This window comes from Neolamprologus brichardi, chromosome 12 (assembly GCF_056152115.1).
Source record: "Neolamprologus brichardi isolate AB-2024 chromosome 12, ASM5615211v1, whole genome shotgun sequence".
Lineage (NCBI taxonomy): Eukaryota > Metazoa > Chordata > Actinopteri > Cichliformes > Cichlidae > Neolamprologus > Neolamprologus brichardi.
Window position 1 is genome coordinate 29934431 of NC_142115.1, and position 7325 is coordinate 29941755.

The following is a 7325-nucleotide window of genomic DNA, read 5'->3' on the forward strand; positions in this document are numbered from 1 at the left end:
TTTGGGAAGAGTGATGATTTTAGTCACGGGGCGAATGTATTTAACTCCTTTGATGTCAACCTCAGCTGTGCGTATCTTACCATCATCACTGGAGATTACTTTAGTTACCCGCCCTACTGGCCACAGGGCCCTTGGTAACTGTGGGTCAATCACCATGACCACTCGATCTACTGTGAGATCTGGAGTACTGATGCGCCACTTTTGACGAAGCTGAAGGTTCGGTAGGTAATTGCGAGTGAACTGAACCCAGAAATGGTCGGCAAGCACTTGGCTGTGTCTCCAGCGGCGGGGTCCCAGTAGGTCACTCTTGCTGTACACTGCTTGTGGTAGGGATGCGTCTCTCCGCCCCATAAGCAGAAGGTTAGGAGTAATGGGATCTGGGTCCGCAACGTCCGATGTTACATAACCAAGGGGTTTCGAGTTAAGAATACCCTCCACTTCTACAAGCATAGTCATCAGCACTTCTTCTGGGACAGCTTGGGCCTTCAGGACAACACGCAGGGAAGCTTTGACCGACTTGATTTCCCTCTCCCATGTGCCTCCAAAATGTGGAGCAAGTGGTGGATTGAATTTGAAATCAATACTCTGTTCAGCGAGCTGTTGCTTCAAAACTGGTTCCATGGCAGCAAAATCTTCTCTGAGTTCCCTCTCTCCTCCTCTGAAGTTGGTGCCACGATCACAGAGAATCTCAAAGGGTTTCCCTCTCCTTGCCACAAAGCGCCGAAGAGCAAGCAAGAATGAACCTGTGTTCATGCTGCACAAAAGGTCTAGATGTACGCACCTGGTGGTCAGACATTTAAAGATAATACCCCACCTTTTCTCATGCCTCCGTCCTATTTTTATGGTGTAAGGACCAAAGCAGTCGACTCCAGTGGACCAGTATGGTGGTTTAGTGATGCGTAATCGTGCAGCTGGTAGGTCTACCATCTGGGGAGTGACTGGTTTGCTGCGCCATTTACAACATTCCACACAGCTGCGTTGATGTCTCTTGATGATCTGTCGGCCGCGAAGTATCCAGTAGGTCCTCCTTATCTCTGCAAATATACGGTCGGGACCTGCATGTAACAGACGGTTATCATAGTCCTGCACTAACAGCGTTGTAACAGGGTGGTCTGGTGCAAGAACTATAGGATGGATGGTGTCCTCTTTCAGATTTTCAGCCCTCCGGAGCCGACCTCCAACTCTGATCAACCCTACAGTATGGTCTAATTCAGGTGAAAGCGACAGTAGGCGACTGTTCGGGGTGATCGGTTTACCTGACTGCAATGCAGCCAACTCTGCTGGGAAACTCTCACTTTGTGACCTTTTCAGTAGGGCAATCTCTGCCTCCCTTTGACTGGAGGCAGTCATGGGTGGAGCGGCCGCCCCGTGGAGGGCGTGATATGTGGCATGTACCAGCTCAGTCCAGGATTTGAACTGGGTCAGATCAGGTGTCAGCGGGCTGCTTGTGGAAATGTTGCCACAGAAGATGGTGTCGCGCATCTCTTCCTCCTGCATCGAGCTCACTATGGGGTGCATAGGCCAGCTAGCGGGAGGCTGATGGAGGAATGCTGGGCCATCTGTCCAGCGGTTTGGCTTAGTTAAATCCTTTAAGGATTTCCCACGTGTGATGTCATCAGCAGGATTCTCTTCAGAGGGAACATATCTCCAGCTCTCAGCTCCAACAAGCTCTTGAATCTCTGCTATTCGGGTTCCCACAAACACTTTATACTGCTGGGATTCAGACTGGATCCAGTGAAGGACAGTGGTCGAATCAGTCCACAGAGTAGTTGTCTGTAATGGCAGGGTTAACTCGGTCTGCAGAACTTTGGCTAACTGTGCTCCTGCTAGGGCAGCACAAAGTTCCAGGCGAGGTATTGAAAGCTGCCTTTTGGGTGCCACACGAGATCGGGCCATCACAAATGCCACTTTAACTTCATTGTTGTCAGCCTCTACTCTCAGGTATGCAACCGCACCATAGGCTCTCTCTGAGGCATCACAGAAGATGTGTAGGCTCATGGGGCTCCCAGCCGAAATGCCAGGAGTGTAACACCTTGGCAATCTGAGGTTTGGCAGGTATGGCAGCTCACTTTCCCATGCTAACCACACGGACAGGAGCTCATCAGCAATCGGCTCATCCCAACCCCTCTCTTTCTTCCAGAGTGCCTGAACTAGAACCTTGGCTCGTGTTGTAAAGGGTATGATATAACCTAATGGGTCATATTGGCTTGCCAGTACTCTGTAAACATATCTCAGGGTTGGTGCAGTACGTGGAATGGCACGGTGCTTGTATCCCAATGTGTCAGAGCTGCAGCACCACAGGAGACCAAGGGAAGACTCTTCTGGATCAGTCTTGCTTGTGGTTAGCCATAAGTCACACTCAGTTGATTTGGCTTCAGTTGGTAGGTGAGAGATAACCTCAGGTGCGTTGCTAGCCCACTGCCTTATCTCAAATCCTCCGCTGGCAAGGAGGGCTCTCATTTTGTCTATCAGGCCTTTTGCCTGAGTCTGAGACTGTAGTGACTGTAAGCAGTTATCAACATAGAATGCATGGAGCACAGAGTGCAGTACTTCTTCATTGTCTTCGCTGTGATCCTTTACATGGCGCTGCAGGGCATATGTAGCACAGCATGGGCTACATGTGGTCCCGAAAGGAAGGACACGCCACTCGTACACGTCTGGGCTGCGCTCCCTCTCCCCATCTCGCCACAAGAAGCGTAGAAGTGGCTGGTCCTCAGGCAGAAGACGCACCTGATGGAACATGCCGCGAATATCTCCACTGATAGCTACAGCATACTCTCTAAATCTCAACAGCACGCCAAGCAGTGTTGACCCAAGAACCGGGCCCGGAAGCAGGTTCTTGTTAAGTGAAGCTTGCCTGTAGTTAAAGGAGCAGTTGAAGACGATTCTGGGCTTGTTGTTGTGGTACACCATGTGGTGCGGGATAAACCATGATTCCACGGAGCTGCTCACCTCATTCATGCTGATCTTTACTACATAACCAGCTTTCTCCAACTTGTGAATTTCCTCATTGTAGACAACAGCTTGATCTGGACTGTTACACAAACGTCGCTCTGTCGCTCTGAGGAGTGCCATCACAGCTGTGGGAGGTGCCCGAAGAACAGGTGCATTCTTCCTTCGCAGCAGTGGAGTAGCATAGCGAGCCACTCCGTCGACGGTGACCCGGACAGTCCCTTGCTCCAGTTGTTCTATGGCTGCTTTATCTTCGCCTGATCGCGTCACCTCCTTGTTGGTGTGGAAGGGTAGGGTGTCCAGCTGCCAGAGTCTCTGGACATGTTGATGCAGCTCATCTGAGGAGGAGGGAGTGGACAAATGCAGACAGCTTCTCTCGTCTGTTGATTGCTGCAAAAAGCTTGCTGGTCCCTGAATCGCCCACCCCAGCATTGTGCACACAGCCACTGGGCCACCAACTGGACCGGTACGCACAGGCTGGGTAGGTATTATCAGGTGAGGGTTATCGGAACCGATAAGTAGCAGGGGCTGGACTTTGTCAAAAGACTGCAGGGATAAGCCTCTCAAGTGTTTGTATCGTTGTGTCAGGAGGTCAGCTGCACGTGATTGCTCTGCCAGAGTTACTTCGGCTGCTGTAAAAGCCTGGTGAATGTCGTATTTCACTCTCCGGTTTGTCATACCTGACACCTGAAAGGACACAGTGGCTCCCTTCAGCTGTACAATTTCTTGTCGAATCGTCCTGAGGGACAGAATCTCTTCTGTTCCATCAAGGCCAAGGTGATGGACGGCAGCAGGTAGTATGATTGTTCTTTCAGAGCCATCATCCAGGACAGCATATGTGTCCAGTGTTTTCTCCCCGTTATGCAACTGCACGGGGACAACCTTTAGCATTACTCGCCCAGAATGGCTGACTTGGTCCAAGAAAACCATGTTGGAGGACGTATTTACAGTCAGGATGCTCTCTGCAGTAGCAACATCATGTAGTATGAGCAGATGTTGTTCTCCACATGTTGCACAGGGCTTCTTCAGAGTGCAGTTGACTGGGGGATGTCCTCTCCCACATTTCCAACATCGTTTTTTCTCTTTTATCCAGGTAGCTCTGGCAGTACTGGTGAGCGTGGCAAAGTCAGCACAGGCATTGAGGTAGTGCTCCTGGTTATTACAATAAGGACAGAAGGGCTTGAAACGGTCCCTCTTCTTCAGGTGTGGTACAGAGGCAGGGCTCGGAGAAAGATTAGCGGGCTTCGATCCCTGCTGACTCCCAAGCAGAATAGTTGCAGGTTTGACCCTCTGTTGTCTCCCTGATTTCCGGTCCTTGTACTCAGTATGTGCTGGTATAGCTGGGAAGGGGCTTGTGATTTGGCGAGACACCTGCAATGTCTGGGCCTTCCTTTCCAGCCACTCCGCTAGATCAGGGAGAGTGTATGTACGATCACTGCCACTTTGGATAATTCCTCGATTAAAGCAATGTTCAGCAAATGCATCTCGATAGTTAGTGGGGAGTTTGGTGAGTAGAGTGTCCACATGAGACCCACACTTCAACTCGGACGATGAGGGGCCCTCCATTGTACTGAGCATTCCCACCAGAGTTCCAACTGCGGTAGCAAAGTCGTCAAATGCTTGATAATCTCCAGCCCTGACTGGTGGGGAATTCAGAATGGCCTTCAGTTCCCCCTGCACTAGCTGCCTTGGCTGTCCGTACCTCTGTGTGAGCGCTTGCATAGCACTTGTGTATGGGGTCTGACTGTTGACATACCTCTTTGCCACTTGAAGTGCCGAGGGGAAGGTGAGATGGTCAAGCAGGATCTGATACTTATAGTCTTCACTCAAATGCTTGTGCGGACCAAGTAAGCTGTCCAGACCCTTTTTGAGCATAAGAAAATCACTCTCTTTCCCTGAGCTGAATGCAGTCAGTTTGGGTTTAGGAATGCCAAATGATGAAGCAATCGCCATCTCCATCATACTCGGCTGATGTGAACTATCTACTGGGTGAGGTGTTGGATAATAGTGCTGACCACGGGGTCTTCTAGGATGATGCACAGGTGGATATGGCAGTGGAGCAGACTGCCAGGCCCTGGGAAGTGCATCATACTGCTGCTCTGGCGGGACATGCTCAGGCTGTAACGGTGTGATAGGGGACACTGGCTGAGGCATCATTAGAGAAGCAGGAGGTAGTGAGAAGGGCAATGCAGGCTGTGTTAGAGCAGGGAGTACAGACTGCGTTGGCGACGGCGGCGAGCAGGCTGAAGGAGCCGTGGATGCGGGGGCTGGTTCAGACATCGCTTCTGTAGCAGGTTGTGGGTTTGATGCAGCAGTGTCAACCCGCACTTGAGGAGCAGGCGCTTGTGTTGGAGCGTGCAGAACCTGGTGCTGAATGTTAGGAGCAGCTCTTGGACTGGGAGGCCGAACAGGGTAACCCAGTTCTAAATGGGGGAGGCTACGGTAGTGTGGCTGAAATGCTGCATAGTGGTATGAAGGGTGAGGCAGATGTGCACTCTGTGGATACGAAGTCAATCTGACCCTGTCCATTTCCACTTCAAGTTCTTTCATCTGCTGGCTTATCGTTTGCCAACGTGCTTCCAGCCCCTGCCATCTTTCCCCTGCACTTGCCGTACCATAATGACCAGCTGCAGGGTAGTTAGGGGAACTCTCAGGGCTGAGTGGTGCTGCGTAAGTTGATGTCAGTGGTGATGCTGGTCTTAATGTGGTACTATAAAGACGGTGAGCTGGGTAGGTGAGTTCGAAGTCCTCCAGATGTCCGGGAATGCGTCGCACCCTGCTGGGACGGGGACTCAGTGCAGGCTGGTTGTCACTGAACTCTCTGGGTGTAGCCATAGCGCAGCTTGTATAGATCCGGCTCGAAGGACCACTTGTAAAATATATTTATACTGGAAGTGCTGGGCATACAAGTCTGGCCTAAGTCTTCGGTCAGAAAGACTGCAGCAGTCCAGGAGTTTAGTTCACCGTCTTTAATGAAGCTTCACAGAACAACTGGTTACAGCAGGGCTTGCCAGGATAAATCCAACTGTGATACAGCCAGATATGCACTTATAATTGTGGCAGATGCAGTATAGGTGACTATAAGCATGGTTGTCTGGAAACAGAAACAGGTAAAACTATAATTAGCAGGGTCAAATATAACTAAGCAACAATCAGAACACATCATCTACCCAAACACAGCAATATTTTACTATGACCACAAGGGGTCGCCGTAAGACCAGAAGTTGGCTAAATAGCACATATTTTCCCAGTTGCTAGTACTAAGGCAAGAATGTGGCAAGCTAACAACAGCTAAACTAAACAATAAACAACCGAAAATCCTTTAACCGCGGGATATAGTCATTGGAGGAGATTCTGGCCACTGGTATTAACTTAGTGCTAATTAATTAAATAATTAAATAAACCTACTAACGTGATAGCAGTGTACTGAGGCATACCTTTATCTTGAACATACACAAACAACTATAACTATTATCATACCAGTTAACCTGTCAAAGGTAATAACACTTACAGTCTCATTAACGCACACGGAATCACACAAACTGCGATACAACTGCCATGCTCTGCTGCTGCTTCGTCTCTCACTCTCCCTCTGCCTGATGCGCGCATGATCACTGGTGCGCTTGATTCTTGCCTCTAGACATCCTGAGGCCGAGTCAGCAGGGAATTTGCACACATGTCATTGTTTTTAAGTATGTGGGGCTTTGCACCAATTACTATTTTTAAACATTCAAAATATGATGACATTTGTGGGGACACTGATCGCTTTCCAGGGCCATGAACTTTGCAGCTGGACTTGAATAATTTGGGTCAGTGCTTTAAAACCCTTTTCTACTGCTGTACATGTATTCCCATGACATCTGTTCATGTGAATGCTGATTATGTACAGTGGGGCAAAAAAGTATTTAGTCAGCCACCGATTGTGCAAGTTCCCCCACTTAAAATGATGACAGAGGTCAGTAATTTGCACCAGAGGTACACTTCAACTGTGAGAGACAGAATGTGAAAAAAAATCCATGAATTCACATGGTAGGATTTGTAAAGAATTTATTCGTAAATCAGGGTGGAAAATAAGTATTTGGTCACCTCAAACAAGGAAAATCCCTGGCTCTCACAGACCTGTAACGTCTTCTGTAAGAAGCTTTTCTGTCCCCCACTCGTTACCTGTATGAATGGCACCTGTTTGACCTCATCATCTGTATAAAAGACACCTGTCCACAGCCTCAACCAGTCAGACTCCAAACTCCGCCATGGCCAAGACCAAAGAGCTTTCGAAGGACACCAGGAAAAGAATTGTAGACCTGCACCAGACTGGGAAGAGTGAATCTACAATAGGCAAGCAGCTTGGTGTGAAAAAATCAACTGTGGGAGCA